We start from the raw sequence: 12,614 nt of genomic DNA, 5'->3' as shown, positions 1-12,614 counted from the left end.
CTGGCTCCTGTTTTTTTGTTTTTTTTTTTGCTCTCTCCAGTTTTCATACACACATGATTATTAAGGAGAGCATGGGCTTGTGGTCTATGTCAAATTACTGGTGACACACCAGTGTGTCCTGCGACATGGTTGAGAACCACTGATATAAAAGAATAGAAAGGAGTTAATATAACCATAAAAGTTTCTGAATTTTGTTTTTGTTTTTTTAAGCTTTTAAACATGTCCAAATCTTAGAACTGTGTGTGTTTTTTTTCAACTGTGATTTACCAGTAAGCTTCTACTATTTAGATTTTTGATTAGATTCCTTATGTTTTATGTGATATTGTCTGCTATTTTCAGGGTTCCTGTAGTTCTGAGTGTGTTTTATTCCCTGTCCCATGAAAGGACAATTGTCATTTTTGGGACACAAGACTGTAGAATTCTGTACTGTCCTGACGTACCAACTACTGGAGTTGCTATCAAAGTCCATTCCAACTTATCCTGTAACAAGTTATTTAAGGGAAGTAGGGACATACATAAATTGCTTTGGTTGTACTACAGAAAGGCAGTATATCAAATGTATGACCTATACTATACACAGAAATGGAGGGAGACACACATAGTAGGAAGGAGAGGGGAGGCTGAGAAACAAGTCTGTTAATATACATTTGGAGAAGGAATCTCTTCTGTGGCACTGTGTCTTTGAAAAGAACTTATGGGGTGCTGTTGAGTGCATAAAGGAGATGGCTGCTTAAGAGTCAAACGCCATCATCCCAATGTTGTTTTTTTTCAGCTTTTTGGCATAGCCAGATTATTATATAGAATTCTGCAGTACTAGATGTGATAGTTTGCTCGGGAAAATGTCATGTTTTTCAGGTTTAGAAAATCTCTTGTCAGTTGTACACGGAGATAGCTGAATCTAATGCCCTAACTGTCCATACCATCTCTAAGTTCAAGCATGGTCTGCAATGGAGGGCTCAAAGTGGTTACAGCTTGAAAGAATGTAGCAACAATTGGAAGCCTTTATTTTTTTGATTGTGAAGTTTTTATCTTATTTGCCCAGATTTCTAGCAATTTTGGATTTGAGGATGATATTGTGAGTAGATAAATATTTATTTTCACAACAAAGAGTGAATTTAACTTGGGACCGTCTCTTCAGTCAGTTTGATTCAGATCCTATTCTTTGATGTAAATTGGAGGATCCTAGACCTGTTTTGATGACACACTTCCAATTATTTAACTGATAACAATGGCACGATACTTGTAAAGCAGTCCTCGATGGTATTGCATCTGTGACTGTCAAATCTCGTCCGAAGAGATTATCTCCTTGGTTCAATGATGATCTTTTACAAATGAAACGTAATTGCAGGAGACAGGAGAGAATTTGAGCTAAGGACAAATTCACTGAACAATGGATCGCTTGGAAAAAACTTTTGAAAATCTACAAGGGTATGATCTCCAAAGCGAAAACCTCCTACTATTCCACATTCATTGGTGATACAGTAGTTGACCTGAGGAAACTTTATTCAGTAGTTAATAGTTTATTGGACACTCAACTAATAACCAATTCAATTTAGACTGTCTCAAGAACAAACACGTAAGGGTGGATAGGTGAGAGCATACCTCTCACACCTACTGCCGACCACTTGGCTACTTATTTTAAACAGAAAATAGCTAAAATCAGACTACAACTTAACAATACCTCTTCATCTATAGACTATTTCCTCTATTTACATGAGCCTTTACTGCCTCATTTTCAAGCAGATAGAATCTGATCCGTTTTTCATCCAATCAACACTGATCAGGTTAATCATGCGTTATGCAAATACGCAGATTCACATTGTGTGCTTGATACGTGCCCTACTTTTCTCGTCAGCTCCTGATTTATTCTTACATCACTTACACTCAAATTTTACTTTGATGTTGTCTTAAGATTTCTTTCCCTCTGACAATGGCAATCTTATTTTGACTCCTGTACCTAAAAATACCCAAACTAGCCTGTTTAGTTTCCAACTGTAGACCAGTCTCAATTCCTCTTCTTCTTAAAGTAATGGAAGGAAGCTTGTTATGCACCAACTTATGGAGTATCTCCAGCTGCATGCCATTTTACATAGCTCACAGTCTGGTTTTAGGCCCTCTTACAGTATATAAACTGTGCTTACCACCCTCTTTGCTAACTTTAGGAGAGAAGTTTTGGCAACAAAATATTAATACTTCAATTTGATCTGTCCAAAGCCTTTGATACTGTTGATTATAATCTTTACATATTCTTGACTATTATGGAATCTGTGGAGTTGTCCTGAAATAGTTTTCTGGTTTCTTAAGATCTAGGTTGTATCAAGTCAAACAATCAGGTGTAATTTCTTCCACTTGGTCTCCTGGCTGTGGGTTCCTGAAGGGTTCCTCTCTTTCCCCCATCTTGTTTAACATTATGATGATTCCTCTTGGTCATCTTTTAGAAAAACATGGTCTTTCAACATACATGTATGCTGATGATGTCACCATTTATATCCCTAAATATAATTTACTTTCCTACAAGCTTTACCCTACAGATACAGAAAAGTATTTTGATATACTTTTCTAAGATATATTTTGTGTGGATGTTATTTGTCTGCAAAAACCAGTACAAGATTTGAAAAGAAAGAAAAGAGCTTCTGAGAATGTGACTGCTTAATGTCCAACCCTCAAGTCTGATTGATACACTTGGTTTCTAAGAACCTGTCAACCACAGGGGGCAGGAAAGAAACTGCAGTATGCTTTAATGGTTTCCTGTTGGTGGGGTTACCTGTCTTTTCTCTGCTTAGGCTTTTCCCTTGTTAGAGCAGTGATTATGGTTACTGCATCAGATACCTGAGATTGAGATTGCCTCCGATTGCATAAAACACATGCCTAATGATATGTCTAGTTGTCTGTTTTTCACTTAGCATGTCTTTCCCTTTCCCAGCCTAACCTCTCCTTATTCTTCCTGCCCTCAACCCACTGTTGTTTACTTTTTTTCTACTTTTCCCTTCCCCCAGCTTTACAGATGTGGACTACTTTTGTCCTTCTGTAGTTTTCTCGTCCTTCTGATGTACGAGCCAAACACATAACGAACCTGCATATTGATTGCAGTACCTGTAGTATTTGTGTAATGCTGACTCTTTCTGGTTAACACTATCCCACTCATTGTATAACAGGTCACCTAAATTAAATCTCATAAGTGGCAGTAGTACACTCAACCGCTATTCTGTAATTACACACTAAAATGAATTAGCATTTAATTGTAAAGGGGGCAGAGGTGAGGCTGACATTTTATTTTATTTATTTATTTTTATTACATTTGTACCCCGCGCTTTCCCACTCATGGCAGGCTCAATGCGGCAGGCAATGGAGGGTTAAGTGACTTGCCCAGAGTCACAAGGGGAGCTGCTTGTGCCTGAAGTGGGAATCGAACTCAGTTCCTCAGTTCCCCAGGACCAAAGTCCACCACCCTAACCACTAGGCCACTTCTCCGCCTCCAATACAAGTTTACTTATAGAATTCTATAAATTAGGCACTTAAATGTCTCATCTAGGAACTAACATTTACACCAGCCATAGACCTGGTGTAAATGTTAGTGTTTAAATGTAGGCTAATTTGTGTCAACTTAAGCTACTATAAAGTGTAAAGTAAGTGCCAAGCAGTGGCGTTCCTTAGTCGGCTGCCACCCAGAGCAGTTCACTGCTGTGCACCCCCTCCCTCGGGTGCAGTGTCCCCCTGGCACATCACCTCGAAGCCCCCCCCCCCCCCCCCCCCGGGTGCATTCTTCTTACCTGCTGGGAGCAGCCGCACGGCTGTCGGCTCCGCCGGTTCCCTGCTCCCTCTGCCCCGGAACAGGAAGTAACCCCAGAGGGAGCAGGGAACCGGTGGAGCCAACAGCCACGCGGCTGCATCCTGCACCCCTCTTGCGGCATGCACCCGGGGCAGACAACCCCGCAGTAGGTACGCCACTGGTGCCAAGTTATAAAATTGCCCCCTATGAGAACAGTCATCGTTACAAAGCCTGTTTGAGAAGGTTGGAAGAAAAAACTTGAAGGAGGACAGGTGAAGGACTTATTCACTATTGTCATTGCACCTGGAAAAATCATTCCCTCTCAGCCTTCTTTTCTAATTACAAAGTAGCTCCAGGTCATCAGAGGCTAGCTCAGCCAATCCTTGTGACCTTGTAATTTCAACTTTTTTAAGGTTATCAATAGAAATCAAACAAAATAAAACATGGAAAAGAAAATAAGATGATACCTTTTTTATTGGACATAACTTAATACATTTCTTGATTAGCTATCGAAGGTTGCCCTTCTTTTTAATAAAGACATGGCTACAAATCCAAGGATGCAGTGGGGTAAAACCAGGACTGCATTGTTGGGAGGGGTTGGGGGGGGGGTGACTGCATGACCGGGAGGGGGAGGAGGCGGGAGAGGGAGACAGGAGATGCTGAACATGAAGACAGATAGAGGGACAGAGAAAGGAGGTGGATGATGGACATACAAAGAGAAGAAATGTCAAATAGCAGGAGATTATGGCAAGAATGGTAAGAGAAGACAGAGATTTGGGGACTGATGTGATTTAGAAAAAATAAAATGACCTGACAACAAAAGTAGAAAAAGTAATTTTATTCTCTTTCATGATTAGAATAATGTCAGTTTTGGAATGTACATCTGCCAAAGCTGATCGGAGCTCAGGATCACTTGATTGAACTTTATCTGACTTGAGGGAGGGGTACCTGGCTTGAAGTTGAGGAACGCTGATCTAACAGATAAAATATTACTGTGTTATTATGACCCATAACCATGGGATAATATTCTAAAAAAAAAAATTAGAAACCTAGTGTACTAAAAATCTCATCTTAGGCTAGCCCCTCTATCCCTTTCATTTAGTTGTTCTTCTCTAAATACTTGCAATCCTTTGTGGTCCTTCCTGGTATGTAAAGTATTTCAGTGACTTTTTTTTTTACCCTTGAGTTGTACCTCACATTTAGTACATGGTATAGAACACAGCATTTTCTGACTTCTGTGGCTGTTGTCTAACTTATTTCCAGGTCATTGTCCACTATAATTCCAAAGTCAATCTCCTACAGTCTGTTTAAAGGAATTTACATAGTTCTGTTAGCTGGTGCTTTATGTGGAATGTTATATTTCTTTTCTAACAAGCTGTTTCTCTTACAGACACCTACTGTTATGGAACAATAATGCTGAAAACAAAAACAAAGCAGTGACTCATGCAAGACCCTTACTACAGTTTCAGCCACAGGTGATCACTAACATTAACTAACTGAAGTAAGTACACATGCCCTTCTTTAACTCTTGTACTCATGTGAACTGTTTATAGAGACTGTACCTAATACCTAGGTCACAGCCAGATATATCTTAAAAGCATCATTAACCCCTTTTCCTCGGCCACCAATTCCTTGCCCTTTCACCATTGAAGAGAGGTTACAAAGCTTAAAAGCTGGCAATTGTGACGTTAAAAGTGCCTTTCTTGGAGCACTGTTAATTTTGTGTTAGAGAGCTAGGTGAAAGTATATATGGAATCAGGTAGAGCACTTCAGGCCTTGATGAAGGCTAGTTATGTTGTACTGTTATATTTTGTTTGTTGGAAGAACAAGTTTATCTCTTGGACCAAGTAACCCACAAGCTTCCATTGGCAACTGCTCTTTCTTTTTGGCTGCAGGGATTAAGGAAACATCAGAATCTTTATCACTTATACCCGCACTATCCAATGTTTGTTCCTTCAACTGCAACCACCTTTCATAACCTATTTGATAACATGCCCGCTAAGGGGGAAGGGAAGAGAAAACAAAAGATAAAGCAGAGTTATCTGGACATGCAAGAGTGTACGTCTCAAGAAAGGGAAATATATCCTGAAAGAGGGTGGAAGGTTAGGCCCTTTGTGAGGTAGGAGACGTTAACCAGTAGTCCCAGACAGAACTGAGAAGTCCAAATTCTTGCAATAAAAGGGTCTAGGATTGGAGTAGTTTTTTGTCTTCTTGCTTCAAGGAGGTATTCTTCACCGTCGTCCTCCTCCCACTCTCATGTACTCAGTCGGGATGGGTGACTTTAGAGGGTGAAACCACCAAGACACCTTCTTCCTCCAATCACCTCTGTCTAGCTGCACAGGGTTCCAAGCTTCAAGCAGGATGGGGGGAGAATGCCTCAGGGCTAACACCAAACCTGGTTGGGGAGACACATATGACTCTGGAGTCAGATGTGGGATCCAGTTGATAACTGGGGCTGATGACGCCTTGGAAGAAACCCCTAACCTGTTTTTTTTAGAAGACTTCACTTCTAGAACACATGAGATCAAGGAAGTTGATGCCCTGCCCATGTACACCTTGTACTTACGCACCATTTGTACATATGCTCTAACTAATAGAATAGTGCAAGTGGGTGCATAAGTGGTGCTAATTGCCACATTTATTTGTGCAGGTCATGTGTAACAACTGCATGTGTCCAATTATAGTATCACCTTGCATGCCTTCAGTTCATAAGGGAGATGGCTCCACATGGATGGAAGCTATCTTAAAAAAAAAAAATCCACAGAAAATAATCCGTATGTAATCGGGAATGAAACTGTCAGAAAGTTGGGATGAACGAAGCCTTCCACATAAAATCATGAAATATTCCAAAGTAAAAACCCAAATTTATTTCCAAAGCACCAGTAATAAGTACAAAAGGACCTGACATGGTCTGTGTTTCGGTGGGTATGCCACCTGCCTCAGGGGTCAATCCCTGACTGGTGCTGTAAAACTGAATACAGTGTGTAATCAGAAACTGCATGTTAAGGGTTATTCAATTTAATATTTGCAGACACTTCAGCACAGCTTGATGCTATGAACTGAAAAAGCAGGTTGGTATATATTATATAGATAGATAGGAGTCACTCCATGTAATGTCTTATAAATCAGGTTGAGAACCTTAAATCTATCTGCCGGGGAATAGGAAGTGGTTGTTCCCAGGCAGTGGTAATATTAAAAACGTTAATATTGGTTACATTACATTATATTACAAAGGGACTTATTAAAAAAAAAGAACTGATACATGATACTGATCATCAGGAATTACAGATAATTATCAAAAGTATTTAAATGCTTATTACATAGATATAAATAGATAAGCCTTCAAAGCCTTATGAAAATTTTAAAAGTTCCGCAAAAGATGAAGATTAAAATGAAAGTGATTCCAAAGTCGAACTGCTATGAAATGAACAAGAAAAATATTTTAAAACTAATTTGTTTCACAGAAGAAAAAGCTAAAATTAGTGAGTTACAAGTCCGAAACCTTGTACTCGATTGTAAGGTTCTAAAAGATTGTGAAAGATCTTCTGCACAGGTACCATATAAAGACTTAAAAACCAGGCATAATGCCTTAAAAACAATCCTTGCTTGAACTGGCAACCAGTGCAGCTCTGACAACAGAGGGGGAAACATGATCGAACTTTGGTTTATAAAAAATCAACCTGGCTGCTGAATTCTGGATCAGTTGCATTTTAGACGTGCACTTTGTGGTTACTCCTAAATGAGTTGCAGTAGTCCATCATAGAGAGAATAGATAATTGAACTATTATCCTGAAATGATCTTGTAAAAAAATAACTGCAAACTAATCTAAGTTGCCTTCCAAATTAAACTGTTTACTTGCGGCTTCATGGACAAAGAAGAATCCAACAAAATACCCAACACTCTAGATTCTCTTTCATCTGGTAAAATGTATTGTCCTTCCAAAACAATAAATTTGGGGATATTAAAATCTGATAAACCAAACCAAAAAAGCTTTGGTTTATCTGTATTCAATTTAAGTCGCATATTAATAGACCAAAGAACAATTTTTCTTATATTATCCTGAACTAAATAGAGTCTATACCCTGCCTAATGGGAACTAAAGATATCCTCAGCGTAAGACATTAACAATTCTGATCCCAAAACAATTTTTCCCAAAGTACTCAAGTAGATATTATACAATAAAGGAGAAATGGGAGACCCCTGGGGAACCCCACACAATGGTGTCCAGGGGTCTGAAAAACTAGGTACTGTCTATTTTGTGAAAAAGATCAAAACTAGAGAAATACGGAGTCGACCATTTCACATCCAGATAAAAGATCTAACAGTATCTTATGATCAACTGTAACAAAGGCGGCAGAGTAAAGCAGCCAGGGTCGCTTTACTCATACTACCCCTCTCCTCAAGTCGCTTCACTGGCTCCCTATCCGTTTTCGCATCCTGTTCAAACTTCTTCTACTAACCTATAAATGTACTCACTCTGCTGCTCCCCAGTATCTCTCCACACTCATCCTTCCCTACACCCCTTCCCGTGCACTCCGCTCCATGGATAAATCCTTCTTATCTGTTCCCTTCTCCACTACTGTCAACTCCAGACTTCGCACCTTCTGTCTCGCTGCACCCTACGCCTGGAATAAACTTCCTGAGCCCCTACGTCTTGCCCCATCCTTGGCCACCTTTAAATCTAGACTGAAAGCCCACCTCTTTAACATTGCTGTTGACTTGTAACCACTCGCCTCCACCTACCCTCCTCTCCTCCTTCCTGTACGCATTAATTGATTTGATTTGCTTACTTTATTTTTTGTCTATTAGATTGTAAGCTGTTTGAGCAGGGACTGTCTTTCTTCTATGTTTGTGCAGCACTGCATACGCCTTGTAGCGCTATAAAAATGCTAAATAGTAGTAGTAGTAGTAGTAGAGATGTCAAACTGTAATAATACCATTTTTCCACCTCGATATAGCACATGTCTGACTTCAGAGGACATAGATAGAAACAGTGTCTCTGTACTGTGGAACAGATGAAACTCATGTTGGGAATCATGTAATCAATGCAATCAGATGAAAGCTGACCACAAACTCGATTTAGTAAGAAAGTGTATATTGGCAATAGGTCTAAAATTTGACACCTGAGACAAATCTCCTATCCACTTTTTTTAGGTATAGGAGTTAAAACTATATTCCCCATCTCATTTGGAAACCAACCAAAGACAAGAGAAACATTTAGAAAGTGTGCCAACCACTCAAACAATTCAGAGGCTGCGTTTTGGATTAACTGTAATATCCATAACTGAGATTTTGGCAGTCCTAAATAAAGGAAGTTACAGTAATCCAGTCTACTAGTAATGAATGCATGTACTACTGGTAGCAGCTTGGGAAGGTCTAAAAAAGAATGTTAAATACTTAAGGCTCCATAAAGAGTATAAACATTTGACCATAATATTTTTCCCACTTCAGAAGGGAATATTTGCTGAAGACTTGAAACTGTGGAAGTTATAGCCTTTTTTTTCCTGTTTTGTTCAAAACTTTTCTTATACTGTGTTGATTGACTTTTCCCCCTTTTTATCAGCAAACTTCTGGTTTTGGAACAAACTACTAGTGTGGACTATTTTTAGGTGGAATGCAAGTAGTGAGTAATCCTGTAGGCCTGTGGCCACCCACTTATTGCTGGTCTCATCCCAAGAACTTGTTCCAGACACTGCAGTTGCTGTGGTTATTTTTTTCTGTAGCCTCTGAAGGTGAACTCTACACCTCTAAATGGAATAATCCCCACAAAACAAAGGATTACAGAATCACCAAGTTATTTTTAAATCATTACTGTAGAATGTTCCTCTAGTATTGAATCTGTGCCTCTCAGCTCTTTACTTGTTGACCAGTACATGTCAGGGTGGAAAGAGATCAGAATTAATGCAGAGTGATGAAGGGTGGGGTTAGTGTTAAAGGATGAAAGTGGTATGGGGTTTTAGAGTTAGTGTCAGGTGAAAGTAGGAGAGGCAGTATTAATCCCAGGGCATATAGGAAGAGTTTCTTGGTTCCAGGGGAGGGAGGGAGGGAGGGCAGGAGGTGGTGCTAAACCAAGGATTCTTAACCAGTAGTGTCTGCACTGCAAAGGGGTGTGGGAACAGTTCAGATGGAGTGCAGAGAAGAGTCTTCAAATCTGAGACAATTTATTGAAACACTAGTAAAAAAGGCCCGTTTCTGAAACCAATGAAACGGGCGCTAGCATGTGGCTTTTCTTGTGTGTGTGTGTATGTGTCACAGAGTTATTTTGTGTGTGTGTGTGTGAGTGTGTGAGGGTGCGGTGTGTGTGCAGGTTGTTGATGTGTCTTTTTTTGTTTTGTTTTTTGCTTGGGGGTTGGGGGATGTGCTGTGCTGTCCTTGGTCGCTGTTTGCTGCTGGCTGGGTCGCGGGTAATCCTTCCAGCTGGGCCGCAGCTTGTCCTGTTCGCCCACGTCCCAGATGGTGACAGGCACGTTGTTTTCCGGCTCCTCTGACTCCATGTCAAGCGATCCCAAATATAGTCTGTGCTATAGGCCCTCTGGCACTCTTCAGGACTGGCATTAGGCATTTAAAAATTTCTCCCCCCCCCCCGGTCTATTTTTGCACATACCCACAGCAGGAATATTCTTCTCTCGTTCCAGCGGTGGTTCTGTGCTCTCCGTGCTGCACAGATAATGAGCCATTCTGCTGGGCAGTGTTGCCAGGTGGAAAATTTTTTTCCCACCCAATCCAGCATAAAAACCGCCCCAAACCCGCCCAAACGCAAACCCCGCCCCTGACACCCCCACCCCCGCGTCATCACCCCCGCCGTCATCAACCCCGCCCCCGCCGTCACCGGCCCCGCCTCCCCCGTCACCGTCCCCGCCTCCCCCGTCATCGGCCCCGCCCAAAACGTCACTAACCCCGCCCAAAACGTCACTAACCCCGCCCAAAAACGTCACTAACCCCGCCCCCGCGGCCGAAAAAGCCGCCCAAAAAACCGCCCTGAAGCCCAAAAAGCAGCCCAAAAAACCGCAACCCGCTGCGGGCAAAAATTTCCTGCGGCGGGTTGCGGAAAACCGCCCAATTGGGCGGTAAAACCGCCCACCTGGCAACACTGCTGCTGGGGAATGCTCCTCCCTTATTGTCACGTAGTTTCCTCTGATTGGTCCGTCTTACGTTGCCTAGTGTTGCCTGGGAACGGTGTTGTGATGGTCCTTTGTGTTTCAGAATGTTGAGGGTGTTTTTTCTGATTGGTCCGTCATGCGAGGGCGGGGCAGAGAGACATGGTCAGTGTTGTGGCTTCACCACCATGAATCCATGAACCCTTCAGGGAGTGACTGAGTGACTTCAGAACGTTGTCTTCAGAACGTTGAGGGTGAGTTTTATTATAGTAGATTTTAGACTGAGTGAATTCTGAGAGACTGAGCCAGAGCAGGGCTGCCGCCGCTGCTGGCTCCCTTCCACCCCACCGGACCGCCACATAGATAGATTATAAAAATTGGGGGAGGGAGCTGGAGCCCAAAGTGGGGGCACATTTTGCCCCACCTCCCTGCCCTCCGCCGCAAGTCCACATACCTTGGCTGGCGGGTATCCCCAAGCCCCGTCAGCAAGAAGCCTTCCTCCTACGTTGTTTGCCGCATTGCCTGCCCTGTGGCCGCTTTTCCCCTCACATTGAGCACGCGCCATGGGAGGGAATGTGGCAGGAATGGGAAATAGGAGAAATAAGGTTTGTTGATAGGGTTCCCAACAGTCCTGGTTTTACATCATTGCATCTATGGACTTGTAGTTTTGATTTCCCTGGTGTATTCTTAACAAAGTAGAATTACAAGTCCATGCATGCAATGATATAAAACAAGGACCTGCTCAGTTTGTCCTGATGAAATTAAATCAGTGGGCAAGGTTATTAACAAGGAAAGTTAGGGATAATGCACTGAGGAGGAGGGAGGACTGGTGTTAGTGCAGTGGGAGACAGAGCATTTATTCCAGTGGGGTGGTTGGAGCAGAATTTGTTCTTGCAGTTTACAGGGCTGTGTGTTTAATGGTACGTTGATCAAAATTCAAATGAACATTTACAGCTAAACTAAGATTGCTCCACTGACACATTTTACTCCCAAAATTAGAAAAAAACATGGTGTCTTACATAAGAACATCAGTATTGCCATACTGGGAAAGACCAAAGGTCCATCAAGCCCAGCATCCTGTTTCCAACAGTAGCCATTTCAGGTCACAAATACCCGGCAAGATCCCAAAAATGTACAAAATATTTTATACTGCTTATCCCAGAAATAGTGGATTTTCCCCAAGTCCATTTAATAACGGTCTATGGACTTTTCCTTTAGGAAGCCATCCAAACCTTTTTTAAACTCCGCTAAGCTAGCTGCCTTTACCACATTCTCTGGCAACGAATTCAAGAGTTTAATTACACGTTGAGTGAAGAAAGATTTTCTCCGATTTGTTTTAAATTTACTACATTGTAGCTTCATCGCATGCCCCCTAGTCCTAGTATTTTTGGAAAGTGTAAACAGACGTTTCACATCTACCCGTTCAACTCCACTCATTATTTTATAGACCTCTATCATATCTCCCCTCAGCCGCCTTTTCTCTAGCTGCTTTAGCCTTTCCTCATAGGGAAGTCATTCCATCCCCTTTATCATTTTTGTCACCCTTCTCTGCACCTTTTCTGCACTATATCTTTTTTGAAATGCGGCGACCAGAACTGAACACAATATTTGAGGTGCAGTTGCACCATGGAGCGATACAAAGGCATTATAACATCCTCATTTTTGTTTTCCATTCCTTTCCTAATAATACCTAACATTCTATTTGCTTTCTTAGCTGCAGCAGCACACTGAACAGAAGGTTTCAACA

General features: G+C 41.6%; 1 protein-coding gene across 9 annotated transcripts in view; it reads left to right on the top strand.

Moving 5' to 3' along the window:
* The window catches only part of SORBS1 (sorbin and SH3 domain containing 1), a 426,813-nt gene that overhangs the window by 114,874 nt on the left and 299,325 nt on the right, over nucleotides 1–12,614 (top strand). For all 9 annotated transcript variants that reach the window (XM_030203463.1, XM_030203457.1, XM_030203461.1 and 6 more), the window contains exon 2: nucleotides 5,160–5,270. The gene's annotated coding sequence lies outside the window, so the exon portion shown is untranslated. The remainder of the gene's footprint in view (nucleotides 1–5,159; nucleotides 5,271–12,614) is intronic.

Source organism: Microcaecilia unicolor, chromosome 5 (assembly GCF_901765095.1).
Source record: "Microcaecilia unicolor chromosome 5, aMicUni1.1, whole genome shotgun sequence".
NCBI classification, from domain to species: Eukaryota; Metazoa; Chordata; class Amphibia; order Gymnophiona; family Siphonopidae; genus Microcaecilia; species Microcaecilia unicolor.
This window is presented reverse-complemented; position numbering and strand designations above follow the sequence as displayed.